Source organism: Ahaetulla prasina, chromosome 2 (assembly GCF_028640845.1).
Source record: "Ahaetulla prasina isolate Xishuangbanna chromosome 2, ASM2864084v1, whole genome shotgun sequence".
NCBI classification, from domain to species: Eukaryota; Metazoa; Chordata; class Lepidosauria; order Squamata; family Colubridae; genus Ahaetulla; species Ahaetulla prasina.
The window spans coordinates 21,826,831-21,841,812 of NC_080540.1; the positions used below are offsets into that span (position 1 = coordinate 21,826,831).

The 14,982-nt window shown below is 40.3% G+C and overlaps 1 protein-coding gene across 5 annotated transcripts in view; it reads left to right on the top strand.

Annotated features, from left to right (window-relative positions):
* MTMR14 (myotubularin related protein 14) overlaps nt 1-14,982 on the top strand; it is a 111,699-nt gene that overhangs the window by 79,671 nt on the left and 17,046 nt on the right. The gene's annotated exons all lie outside the window — the stretch shown is intronic.

A 14,982-nucleotide genomic window follows, 5' to 3' on the forward strand; every position in this document is an offset into this window, starting at 1 on the left:
CATGTCTTGCAATCTTAGTGCTATTCCTTGGTTGATGCAACCTATGACTTCATTGCCTTTTAGGCAGCTGCCGCACACTGCTGACTCATATTTAAGTGGTGGTGCACTAGGACACATGGATCCCTTTCGCAATTACAGCCGGTGAGCCAGATACCACCTATTCCGTGCCTGTATTTGGTTTTTCCTGTCTAAGTGCAGGAAAGTTGCATCTTATTGGTTAGGGCCCAGTGCTCAGGTTTGTCAAGATCCTTCTGAATCTTGAGTCTATATTCCAAACTATTTAGCAATTACTGCCAGCTTGTTGTCATTTGCAAGTTTCATGAGCTCCTCTTTGATCCCTTCATGTAGAATATAGAATAACAGAATTGGAAGGGATCTTGGAGGCCTTCTAGTCCAACTCCCTACTCAGGCAGGGGGTTGGACTAGACCCTATACTATTTCAGACAAATAGTTGTCCAATCTCTTCTAAAAAAAACTTCCAGTGTTGGAGCATTCGCAACTTCTGGAAGCAAGTTTTTCCTCTGATTAATTGTCCTAACTTTCAGGAAATTTCTCCTTAGTTCTAGGTTGCTTCTCTCCTTGATTAGTTTCTTGCCTTCAGGTACTTTGGAGAATAGCTTGACTCCCTCTTCTTTGTGGCAATTCCTTAGATATTGGAACACTGCTATCATGTCACCCCAATCCCTCTTTTCATTAAACTAGACATACCCAATTCCAGCAAACGTTCTTTATCTGTTTTAGCCTCTAGTCCCCTAAATCTAATTATCTAAATCTAGACCAGTCAGAATATGTTGAAAAGAATTGGCCCCAGTACAGACCCTTGGAAGGCCCCACTGCTTGCTTTCCCCCATGTAGATATAGTTCCATTGAGGACTACATGTTGAGTGTGATTGGTCAGCCAACTGCGAATCCATCTAGTGGTGTTACTGTCTATCCATCATTTTTCTATCTTTATCAAGAAGTAGACTGTGGTCTACTTTGTCAAATGCCTTACTGAAGTCCAAGTATACTTTGTCCACCGCGTTTTCCTGATGCACCAATTTAGTCACTTTTTTTTGTATAATATTGGTACGAATACCATTAATTTTTTCACACATCTCAGTTTTGAGATACAGTATCAGCAATATTTGCAGCTAGATTTACCATCAATAGAAATGTAGCATGGAGCCAAGTTGTTTAATTTTTCATCTGAAAGTAGACGCTTTTTTTTTTTTTAATGCTCACTCAACTGTTTTGGCAAATCACTGCAGGAGAATCTTACCTATCGCTCGTTCTGAAATTCCCTTTCATCGGAGCTGGATATTTGTTTTAAGCATCTGTAGGGAGATTGGTCATGTGAGTTCAGTATAAAGTATGAAAGGAATGTGACTATTTCTTTTCTGAGATGCTGGCTATTGTCACGGTTCCAGAAAAACCTCTTCTGCATAAAGAAAACTCAGAAGCCATTGTCTTTCAGAGTTCTTTACTAGCATGAGGAAACTGGCACACGATGAGTGAAATTCCAAAACTGAACTTCCAGATTCTTTTCCCAGTTATACAAACCCCAAGAGTCCCACCCGCCTAACTCCTGTGCTGGTCACATGGTCCCATGTTCTCCCAGTTCATTCGAATATCTTCTCGCCACTCCTCCTGCAGAAGTGAACACCATCCAACCTTGACCGCCTGAAGAATGTTACCATACCCCTCAACCCCCTTTCTTCCCCTCAGGGGAAAAATGTGGCAGCGTCTGGAACCCTAAGGCCTAGTATGGTTTCCAGGCCCGACAGTTATTACATGCTTTATCTACTTTTTTGTGCTTGACTTTCCCTGTCTCAAGTCAGAAGTTTTTCTCCAGTCTGGGTTTTTCCTCTAGTCTGAAGAAAAGATTCAAACTCCCAAGGCATTTGGGTGCAAAGAATATGGAACATAGGGTAATGTAACTTACTGACACAGTTAATTTCTGAAACTTTAGCACACACACCAGAAAAGAAATGGATTTTCTTTGGGAAAAAAATGTAGTACTTGGTCACTGACTGCTGTAAGGAGTTGAAATAAAGCTGACCAGGTCCGTCAAATCATGAAATTGTGATACGTTGTCAGATATGTCTTGGAGATGAACAGGAGGCAAGCTTCCCAAAAACCCTAAGCTGCAGCAATCTTTATATCAAGGAAACAAGTCCTCCTTGCCAGAGACTTGGGATTCTTCAGTCAGGTCTAGAAACTCTTGACTCTGATCTGAAAATCCGACTATCCAGCTAACTGCACAGTCCAAAACTGTCACGCTGGCTCAGAGGACCATAAATTTTGGCAGGGAAGCAGCTGAGCTGCTTCAGGAAAACTGATGATTCACAGCTATGTGCTGGTAGTAGATTTACAGAGAAGTATTTTAGTCTTTCTTTACAAAGGGGCCAGTTGTTGGAAATACCTCTTCCACAGTATCTGCTGCTAGCTACTATGTTCTTGTTAGACCTTCCTTTGGTCTGTTATTTCATTGTACTCCTTAACTCCTCTCTAGTTTTTGTTCAGCTTGCTGAGGCTTCTGGGGCACCATATGATTGCCTGAGGTGCCTTAACACAAGCTTGATTGCCTTTACTGTAGGACTGAAAGGTATTTACAGCTCCGTAATTAACTTTAATGGGCAGGCTTCAGGAGACATGGAAAACACAAAGCAAGGCTCAGCATTGTTCCAAAACACCTCCCAAGGCTGATAAATCCTCTGACAATGTACCCTTCCCATTAATCCAGGTGGGGGACAGATGACACTGCAAAGACGAGCAGCACCTTATTGTTACTGACTTTGAAGATTTGAAAAATCAGAGGCTTAAAAAGATCATGGTCTCCATTGTCTAGGTCGGTCTGTCTCTCAACTTTGGTAACTTTTAAGCTGTATGGACTTCAGCTTCCAGAATTCCCCAGCCAGCATGCTGCCTGGGGAATTCTGAGAGTTGAAGTTCACACAACTTAAAAGTGGCCAAAGTTGAAAAGTACTGGTCTATGACCTAGCACTCAGAGTTTGGCAAACAAAATGAGCAGAGGAGGTATTCAGCTGGTTCGGACCGGTTCGAGTGAACCGGAGCAGCGATCGCAGGTGGGGGGGCCCATCCCGGCTCCAAGTCGTGCTATTTAGGCACGTTTTTGAGGCTGGTGCATGCACGGCGAACCTGTGTTAAAGGTAAGTGAAACCCACCCCTGAAAATGAGCATAAAGCAAAGGCAAAGGTTAGTTTGAACTAAATTTGACTTGTTGTGCCTTTTTGGATTTCCTCCATGTACCACAATTGCCTTGGAAGAAGGTAATGGTAAACCTCTTCCAAAACAAGCTTCCAAAGTAAAACACAGGGATTAGTCCAGGCAGTTGCCAGCAGCCAACACTCTAAGTCTAAGGCGCACACACACACATACACAGCCTTAGGTACAGCCCCGATTCTCCCTCGGGCCGCCCGTCTAAATACTCAGCAGGCCTAAACAAGCTTAGCTGTTTGTCTTCCAAGCATTGTTGATTTTACAGTCTGAAAGAGGCTTGGAGAGCTGTTTGCCATGATGGAAGTACAGCAATTAAAGGATATCATAGGTTCAAAAAGAATAGAAGCAAAAGAAAGGGAGGAATTGTGTTTTGTGCCAAAACGATTCATGTCTGCTTAGAAATCCAAGTGAATTAATTAGGCAATAATGTTGAGTGCATCTTGGTTAAATGAAGAAAATGAATTAAAGCAATATTGGTGGTCTTATGATTTTTCTCGTCAGCTGCAGAGGTCAAGTCCAAAGACAACACAATGAGGTTTATTCAAGCCGAGTTCTTTATTTACCTACACCTAGTCAATAGAAACCTGTGAGACTAAAGCTATAACCTTCTAACCTATCGATGTGCAGGTAGTCCTTGACTTAACAGCCACAATTGAGCCCAAAATTTCTGTTGCTAAGTAGGACATTTGTTAAGTGAATTTTTCCCCATTTAATGATCATTCTTGTCCCAGTTGTTAAGTGAACCTGGGGCAATTTATAAGTTGGATTCTGTAATAGGAGAAATAGATTGGAAAACGAATGCTCAAGATGGGGTGGGCCATCCTGAAGAAAGGATATAACTAAAAGCCACAATTGAGCCCAAAATTTCTGTTGCTAAGTAGGACATTTGTTAAGTGAATTTTGCCCCATTTAATGACCATTCTTGTCCCAGTTGTTAAGTGAACCTGGGGCAATTTATAAGTTGGATTCTGTAATAGGAGAAATAGATTGGAAAACGAATGCTCAAGATGGGGTGGGCCATCCTGAAGAAAGGATATAACTAAAAGCAAACTTGCAAGGAATTTCAATGAGGGGAAAAAAATAAGAGAACAACAGAAGAAATGTAGTAACACAATAAGCTTAGTGAGGATCTGAAAGCAAAAAGAAAGAAAAAAGAAAAAGAAAGAAAGAAACATAGGAAATGGAAAGTGGATCAGCTCCCAAAGGAAAAGTGCTGACAGCAAGAAATTGGGAAAGAGGTCTGGGAATGTTTCTTGCATCCAAAGTGGATTCGTTGTAGGGAAAGCAGTCTAGGACTAAGATGTCATAACAAGGACGTTCATTTCTGTTTTTATAAGAATTCTTGTGGTTTTGTTTTGATTATGAGCTACCCGGAGTTGTGCTCTATAGATGGCCAGCCATCTTTTAAATAAACCTAAAATAGATCAGTGCTTATATTTTGTTCTTTAAAATTTATTGAGAGTAGAAATAGTCTCCTAGGTAAAGTTCAGTCTTGCTGGGATTGCTGCAGCGCTGTGTTCAAAGAAAGCATCTCAAACCCTTATGTAAATATGATTTAGCTATCTGCAACATCTCAAAGCAGGCCCTCCTTTCCTGGGATTACATGGCTGCCTTCTGCAGTTGCTGCGTGATCTCAAGGTGAGACCCAGCCAGTTGAAGGTGTTTTTCAGAGAGATGCTGCGTTCATATTCCCACGCACTCCGAAGCGGGTTTTGCATATGGAATCCAAAGCGCGCAGTTATACAACTAATATGAGACATTTCTTGATGGCCCCTTGAAATGTTCAAGATGAAATCCCAAGATAAAGTGTTGTAATAGGTGACATCAGTTGCTGTTGCACAAACTGGTAAAATACATCTTTCCCTCCAAGAAGCCAAGGAGAGAAGCAATCTAGAATGAAGGAGAAATTTTCTGACAGAACAATCAATCAGAGGAACAACTTGTCTCCAGAAGTTGTAAATGCTCCAACACTGGAAGTTTTTAAGAAGAGATTGGACAACCATTTGCCTGAAATGGTATAGCAGGAGGTTGGATTAAAAGACCTCCAAGGTCCCTTCCAACTCTGTTAGTTTATTATTCTGATCATATCAAGGAGGCACTAACATCATATACCATATATCATATCATTAGTATTGTGTCCTTTTTTTAGATATCCACAACAGTTAACAGTGAATCTGGAGAGATGCCTAGGACATGGCGTGAGAAATAAATGGCACTGAACTCCTTTTCAGTAGTGAGCACTATACCGATATACATAATTCAAGCTAGAAAACTTGAAGAATTCCAACACATTTTTTTATTTATTTTGGAGAAATAACCTGATTTAAAAAGAAAGGACCAGCAAAAAGAAAAGGAGAGGAGAAGTACACCACAGCATCATATCTCAGCAGAATGTATTCAGCAAGAACATATGTGCTTTGCAGTTGTAGGGAAAAAGCTGTAAATTGAAACGATCCCCAGTTCAGCAAGAACCTTGCTTAGATCAACCTTAAAGGGTTTCCAATATAACATTCTCTACTGCAGACTGACTAGCCAAGCGCCTCTAAGAAGCTCACAGGTCAGGTCAAGAAAACAAGAACTCATCTCCAGAATTGTTCTGTGGCAATATTTCTTTAGGCCTATGGACTTCAACTCCCGGAATTTCTCAGCCAGCATCAGGAAATCTGAGAGTTGAAGTCTACACATCTTGAAGACACTGAGTTTGAGGGAAAAAAATGCTCTGTAGTAAATGGCTTTTAAGGCATGCCCAAAGGACAAGAAGAACAAGAACAAGAACAAATACAAGCTTACACAAAAGAAATGCAACTTTTTATGAAGGAGGAGGAGGAGGAGGAGGAGGAGGTACTTGGTTGATACCTAGGATGATGGCAGCAACCCATATCAACCATTAACATCAGTCAATGGTATTTGTGATGCCTTTTTGAATGTTCAGTTGACTGAGTTTCATGTGTAATGAATAAAGATAATAATAATAAAAAAGAGAGAGAGAGAGAGATACAGAGAGATTTTGTAAAGGAACATATTGCTAATGAAGCTAAATCCAGCACACAAAATCCTTAAATCAGAGCAGGGAGCTGGCTTGGGAGATGGTTGAGCAGCTGAATGACATGGGAATATTAATGGAAGGCGGTAGAAAACGGAATTAATCCTTTGATTAATCAGACAACAGATGTCTTCGTTACAGAAGATGTAGGTCAGCTACCTGTGCTTGAGCTGATATAGAAAGCTAGGAAAGGAGTCTGAGGAGATGCAGCAACTAACGATGGAAAAAGCTTATTCTAAGGTTTATTAACAATTTAACGCCTTCAAGTTCAGATGGAAATGCTTTGAAGAAATCCAATGAATTTCGACTGGTATCATACACATAACCTGCTGCTAAAAGATGGTCCTAACATTTTATTAACAAATTAAAAACCTTCCACTTCAGATCATTCAAGTGAAATTTGTCTTGTCTTTCATCTATTTCCTACAAATATGCAATGCTTTGGATCCAGTATCACAAAGATTTCTTGGAGCAAGTGTGAGCACCTTTTACTACTTCCTTTAAAAAGTTTTGTCCTGGGATTTTATGGTGGGGCCCTTGGTTTTCTTTGAGCTTGTTCTTTTTTTCTTCTTGCAGACATTTTTTTACCCAACAGCTTAACATCATCAGTGCTAAAGGGGCTGGGTGGGGTTTGCTCTCTTGTTTATATACTAGTAGCTTTAAGATGTTAACTACTTGGGTAATGAAACTTCTACAAGAAAGCTTAGAGAGCACCAAGGTCCCCACAGTTCAACCCTGTGCTACAGATACCCTCTTCTATCAGCATTTTATAGTAGCTGTGTGATGCAGGAAAACATGCTTTTAATTTAAGGAGGTGCCCACAGGGTGTAACCAGATGTTTTAGAATGGGAGTGGCCTTGCTTTTCTACACCCCTGCTGTACCACCTTCAACCATCACATCATACAAATTGTCTTTGTACTTTTGGAGCCTCTCATCACCTCCATCCGACCATTGCATTCACAAATTTCCACTTTCTATTAAAAAAAAAATCACTACTTACTCATTCTCAAAAATAACCCACCCACGTTATCATAACTTCTTTTATATTGGCCACTTATTTTTAAATTGGATTTATGTTAATTCAGCAACTATACATTCTTAACCTCTTGTCTCCTCTTGTTTTACAACATTCACTTCTCAGATGCCCCATTGCTAGTGCATTCAATGTACTAGTATATTTCTCCTACTGTTCTCTCACTTCCATATAGCATAGTGGGCAGGAATAGACTCTAGAAGAGGGCCGTGAAAATATTTGCAGATCCCTCGCATCCTGGACATAAACTGTTTCAACTCCTACCCTCAAAACGACGCTATAGAGCACTGCACACCAGAACAACTAGACACAAGAACAGTTTTTTCCCGAAGGCCATCACTCTGCTAAACAAATAATTCCCTCAACACTGTCAGACTATTTACTGAATCTGCACTACTATTAATCGTTTCATAGTTCCCATCACCAATCTCTTTCCACTTATGTCTGTATGACTATAACTTGTTGCTGGCAATCCTTATGATTTATATTGATATATTGATCATCAATTGTGTTGTAAATGTTGTACCTTGATGAACGTATCTTTTGTTTTATGTACACTGAGAGCATATGCACCAAGACAAATTCCTTGTGTGTCCAATCACACTTGGCCAATAAAATTCTATTCTATTCTATTCTAATACACAGCCAGTTTCCATTCTTCCAAGAAGCATTTCTTCATTAGATAGACCACAGTCTTTGCAATTGCATTTGCATGGTTTCTTGTTTTTTTTTTTAATAGTAGCTTAATTAAAGTTTATAATTACAGACAATAAATATTAAGACCAACTGAAAAAAAAATAGAAAAAGAATAGAAAGTGCAGAAAAGAAAGGAAAAAACAGAAAAAAGAAAACGAAATATACAGATAGTATATTTTGACTTACTACTACAATTGAGCCCGAAATTTCTGTTGTTAAGTGATGCATTTGTTAAGTGGGTTTTGCCCCATTTTATGACCTTTCTTGCCTCAGTTGGTAAGTGAATCACTGCAGCTGGTAAGTTAGTAACAACGGTTGTTAAATGAATCTGGCTTCCCCATTGACTTAGCTTGTCAGAAGGTTGCGAAAGATGATCAAATGACCTTGGGACACAGCACTGGTCCTAAGTATGAACCAGTTGCCAAGTATCTGAATTTTGATCATGTGACCATGGGGATGCTTCAAAATAACTGAAAAATAGTCATAACTTACTTTTTTCAATGCTGTTGTAATTTTGAGCAGTCACTAAGTGAAGTGTTGTAAGTCAAGGACTACTGTATGAAGAAGTGGCGTCTCACCTTCATCACAGCAAGTATAAAAAAATTTATCCTTATCGCCTTCTCTTAAAATACAACGTGATCATTTTTTACTTATATACCATCTCTTCTTATCTATAAACAAATCCATAAAGAATAGAATAGAATAGATTTTTTTATTATTGGCCAAATGTGATTGGGCACACAAGGAATTTGTCTTGGTGCATATGCTCTGAGTGTACATAAAAGATATGTTCATCAAGAATCATAAGGTACAACACCTAATGATAGTCATAGGGTACAAATAAGCAGTCAGGAAACAATATCAATATAAATCGTAAGGATACAAGCAACAAAGTTACAGTCATACGGTCGTAAGTGGAAGGACATGGGTGATGGGAACAATGAGAAGATTAATAGTGCAGACTTAGTAAATAGTTTGACAGTGTTGAGGGGAATTATTTGTTTATCAGAGTGATGGCGTTCGGGGAAAAAACTGTTCTTATGTCTAGTTGTTCTGGTGTACAGTGCTCTATAGCATCACTTTGAGGGTAGAAGTTGAAACAATTTATGTCCAGGATGCGAGGGGTCTGTAAATATTTTCCCAGTCCTCTTTTCGATTCGTGCAGTATACAGGTCCTCAATGGAAGGCAGGTTGTTAGCAATTGTTTTTTCTGCAGTTCTAATTATCCTCTGAAGTCTGTGTCTGTCTTGTTGGGTTGCAGAACCAAACCAGACAGTTATTGTCGTGTCCCACTCCTCCGCTGACGGCCGGGTCAGGGAAATCCGAATCAGGCGTGCCTCTGCAGCTCTGCCAAAGTCCTAGCAAAGTTCTCAGGGCAGGCAGGAGACCAGAAAGTGACTTCAGCAAGATATGTTAGACTTTGCCTGACTCAGAGAATGCCAGAAAGCAGATCCTTTATATAGGCCATGGGGTGTGGCTCCATGACTCAGCACTTATCCAGGCCTGCCCCTCCCTTCCTTCTGTTGCCGCCTCCTATCAATTCTTCTGAAGCGAGGGTCACTCCAGTCTGCAGCTGTTGGTAATTGACCTCCCTCAGGCTCACATGCTGTGGGGGAGGGGGAGGGGTCTAGTTGCTTCGTTTGCCTGGGCATGGAGCCAGAGCTGGGGGCTGGAGGTACTTCTTCCTCCTCAGCCTGTCTGGGCATGGAGCCAGAGCTGGGGCCGGGAGGCATACTAGGACATTCCTCAGCGTTTGGAAGCAGATAAGAAGGCCCCGGCTGTGGTGAAAGCGGACGAGACACAACAGTTATAGAGGTGCAGATGACAGACTCAATAATTTCTCTGTAGAACTGGATCAGCAGCTCCTTGAGCAGTTTGAGCTTTCTGCGCTCAAGCGATATCATTTCAGTCCTGATGTCAGTAAAAATCTGTTAAGAGTTGCCAGAGATAACATGTATTTTAACCTCGATCAAACACTATATTTCTTCCTTTTATTTCTTGCAATCATAATCTTTAATCCCTTCAAATATTGTTATAGAAAATTGATTCCTTTTCATTTTTTTCTTTGTGCCTTCTCACAAAATTCTTCAAAACTTTAACAAGCCTTTTTTGTAAATCCAATATAGGAAAGTTATCCAAGTCACTTTTTCGACGTTTTTTATTTGTATCTTATATCCTTTTTCATTAGTAAGACCTATGCTTTCATTTGTATATCCAATGTACCATCTTTTTCTGTATTCCATTTTTGTGGCCTGCCATTTTTGAATCCAATTTCAAATCGGCCGTGGCCTTATCTGATAAAAGTTAATCCTCTTCCATAAAATCTTTGAGACATAGTCTATCAATAAGCACAGACCCTGTTCAAATTAAGTTCATTGTTCAAAAATATTCTTTAGTGTGCCCAATATTAAAATAGTTTGCTACATTTTATAATTGTAGGTTGAATTTATGTGGTCTTTAGTTTAATCTTTAGTTCCCTCTGGTATCCAAATTTTAAAAGCATTTTTTTTAAAAAAAAAATCAAAATAAAACATTATCCCACAGGAAAGTGATTTCTGTAGGCATTCTCTCCTGTGCCTCACTTAATCCCCCTCCCTGCTTAGCGATAGAATTGCCAATCTCAATTGTAGTCTTCGCCAACTTCCGGACCTTCAAACCTTTCGCCGTGAGCTGAAGACATATTTATTCATCCACACAGGACTGGCATAGGATTTTAGATTTTATCTGGTTTTAATTTTAGTGGGTTTTATTGTTTTAAAGATATTTTAATTTGGGCCAAATTGAATAAGTATTTTAAATATTATTTTATTCTGTATTTATTTTGTTGTTCTATTTTTACCTGGCTGTAAACCGTCCTGAGTCCTTCGGGAGAAGGGCGGTATAAAAATTTGATTAAATAAATAAAATTAAATAAATAAAATAGTCATTAAATGAGGACTACCTGTAATGGTCCTGTAGTTTTTGCAATTATGAATTATGTGATCTTTGCACCACATTTTTCCAATCATCATCATCATATTCTCTCTCTCTCTCTTTCTCTCCCCCCCCCCCCACACACAGTAAGTCTTACAGCGGCTCCATATGCAAACCACATCCATATTTAAACATTTCCACCAATTACATCCTCTATTTCTGCAGCTTTACCATTTCCCCCCATTTTCACAGGATTTGTGATTTCCTTTTCATCAACTTTTATTTCAGTTCCACTCTGACATATCCCTCCCAATCCTATTACTACAGATTTGCTGCTCTCCATTATTATAACTTGGATAGCTTGAAAAGGGAAGTTAGACAAAATGTACTGTGTATAATCAGTGGCTGCTAGTCATTAAGAATACTTATGATCTCTTAATGCCTGTTGTTGTGGTACGTGAATGGAAGATGCTGTTGCTCACACATGTTACATGTGGCTTCCCAGAAGTATTTGAACAATTATTCTGAGAACAAAATGCTGATTTTTATACCCTCAAGCTGAGCCCTTACAGTAATTTGTACGTGGGCAAGAAAACAACAAGACAATCTAATTCTAGGAAGGTGAACTGGACACATCAAGCTTTTCTCATGGACAATCTTCTCAAAGTCTCCTTTTCTCAATGTTATTTCTTCAATTCTTCTCTAAAATCTTACGGACTAGAAACTGGTTCTAACCTTCCTTTTTCATGAAAGTAGAACATCCCAGGGCACTTACTCAGATATTAGATTCCATAGTCTGAGCAGCACAGCTGTGACAGTAGTAAAATCTTGCAATTGAATCTGCTTTGGCTAAGGCCTTTCGTTTTTCATCTTTGGCTGTTTCCAGTGCACGTGCCAGATTTTTGGCATTTCTCTTTCTTTGGATTTGCTGATCAAGAAACCAGCGGTATCTTCTTTGCTTTCCGCTTCTCACATTCCACTGGATTTCCCATTATTTTGTTCTTGCTATTTTGCTATAAGGTGGGACAGTCCAGTCCACATGCTTGCCATGTTGGCTGAGGAATTCTGGGAGTTGAAGTCCACGCATCTTAAAATAGGCAAGGTTGGGAAACACTGATCTAGACCTCTGACAATCAAGGAAACGTAACCTGTTGCTAACTCCATCTGAGGTAATTCCTCTCAGATGAAACAGTCTTTTCTACCGTTCCTATTGCAGAAGACTTCTTGGCTGCCTGAAGCCTTCCTAACTAATCCTCCCTCCCCCCCCCCGCCCCCCCAACCTCCATTTCTCTTATCTCAGTCCCAGGACACGAGTGCTGTTCCAGTCACTGAATAATTCTTCTCCTCTCTGGCTTCAGCCATTTGCCACTGCTCTTTCCTCTGCTCCCAAAATGATCTTGTAAAAATTGCAAGGCCCTCTACCCTTGCACTAGGAGGAGACGGTTGCTATGACTTCAATGAAAGAAACCTTGTGCTGGTGTGTTGGTTGCTTCCGGGAGCCATTAACGCCTGACCCCCACATCTGGTTCATCAATTTCCCCAACACGCAGGTTTCCTTGTTCAGCCGATTCTCCCACAATGCTGCCCCCGCTGTTAACCATTTGAGATGGGCAAGGTCAGGAAACGGGAAGCATTAGGAGTCTTGCAATGTACTTTATGTGCAGCTGGGGTAGTAATAGACTCTTGAAAGTCTGTCAGAGGCCCCCCCCCTCTTTATTTAATTTTATACCCAACACAATCTAGGTGGAGTTGTGTTTGAAGTTTCTTCCTCAAGCTTTCTATTTTCTCAAGACCCAGACGTCCGTCATATAGCTGCTTTCTTTTATGTACACTGAGAGCCTATGTACCAAGACAAATTCCTTGTGTGTCCAATCACACTTGGCCAATAAAGAATTCTATTCTATCTATTAACATTTCCCTTCACTTTCTCTCAGTGAAACCCACATTCCTTTAAATACTTTTCAGTTCTGTTAAGCAGCACCTTGTAAGCAAGATTTTGCCAGCTTTCCTTCTCTTCAAGGGAAGCCCAGATTTCAAAGCTTAAGGGGAAAACCTCTTCAAAGCAGAGGGAAACGGCCTTCTAGACATTCCTTTCCTTCCCTCCTTCCCCCCAATTTTTTAAACTCTACAAATAAAGCGATAGCGAACGTGTGTGCACAAATCATTATCTTGTGAGTTAGCCACAGTTGACTGTGAAGGTCCCTTTTCCCTTGTGGCATGGGTTTTTTCCCCCTTTATTGACAAATCCACTTCTCCTCCAAAATTATCCTTGGAAAGATCCAAGGAAAATGGCTGCCAACAGATTCCTGGTCTTAGTATGTAGGAAGTCAGAATGGATGCCATCTGATAACTAACATCAGTAACTAATAGTCAAAGTACCTATGTGGAGATTCAGTATTCTGGATTCAGAGATTCCGCATGGAGAATTTCAGGGAAATATCCCATTAGCTGTTACGACAAATTGCATGTGATCCGTTACCTAATCCCCATCAGTTATGTTTTTGGATAAGCCATTGGGAAAAAAAATGTAGAAAATTTTTATTCTCATTTGTAAGTTATAACATGAAAAGTCCAAGAGTCAATAAATACAAAGCTAATTCAGGTAATCCTCAACTTAACAGCATTTAGTGACCTTTCAAAGTGGTTTACAATCGTTTTCCACACTTTTACAACCGTTGCAGCGTCCCCCATGGTCACATGATCAAAATGTGGATGCTTGACAACTGGTTCATATTTGTGACGTCTGATCATCTTTTGTGAACCTCTGACAAGCAAAGTCAATGGGGAAGCCAGATTCACTTAACAACCATCTTACTAACTTAACAACTGCAATGATTCACTTAACAACTGCAGGAAGAACATTGTAAAATGGGGCAAAACTTACCTAACAAATGTCTCTCTTAGCAGCATAAATCTGGGGTTCAGGTGTAATCGTAAGTCAAGGACTAGCTGTACTTGCATTTTAGATCAGTGAATCATCATGACCAGATTATCCAGGGGGTGGTCTGGACTCAATAAAAAGTTTGAAAGCACATTGCTTTCCTGCTTCTGTTGTCAGCAATGGCAATTACCTATTGTTCTGACCTAGGCTTCCTAGCACAAACCTAGTCCCAGCAAACCTCTTTAATTCAAACGGCTGTGAATTATTCATTCCCAGTCTGAAAGTCTTCTCAACAGTCTATCAGGGGAGTGTTTACAAACACTCACCTTATCTCCCTTGGATTGCTGCCAGAGAACTAATTGCCAAACTAATTGCACAGCAAGGCCAAACTTAGCACAGTCAACAGAGCATTTCCAGAGCTTTTACAGACTAGATGAACTAATTGCTTCCTGCAAAAGCTCACATCCGGTTCACTTCTCTTTTATATCTTATGGGAGGAGCCAATCATCTCCAAGCCTTACTCCCAAGTCGACCCTGTTTTCTTAATTGTTCCTGTCTTCTGACAGCTCTGCGCATGCACACACTGGGAACAGGCTCAGCTGTTCTTCTGCCTCGCTGATGTCAGACTCCGGAGACTCTGGAGGCAGCAAAGAACTACCAGATGGCCCTGGTCCCCTCTCTGCCTCCGACTCAGAGCCCTCATCCGAGCCTTCCCCAGACTCCAAGACTGGTCCACATTCCTCCCCAACCTCCTCACTGTCTGACTCTGCTGCCAGCTCTGCTGGCCACTGTCGGGCCACAACACCTATGGCAATATTGTAGAATAGCAAGGGGAGATGTGTGAAGGCGGCACCTGCTAAAAACTGAAGATCAATAGTTTATCTGTACTATAGTTGCATTTTCAAATTGTTAACCTGGATTGTTCCTTGTACATACAAATGACCCTTCAGGTAAGGCATCCAGTATTACTATAAATCAGGTTTGTGGGCACCAATTGAAATAAATATTCTGAAGGTTTTTGGGTTTTTTTTTTTAAAAAATGCTCTCTTTGTGAGCTTGCTATTGCAGAATCGAAGCTTCTGTGTTTCTTTTTGTGTTGCTTTACTTCATCCAAATATGCCCGGCTTGTATTATGATTTAATACTAACACAGTATACCAACTAGCTCTGCCTTCTGGAACAACAGGAAGAACG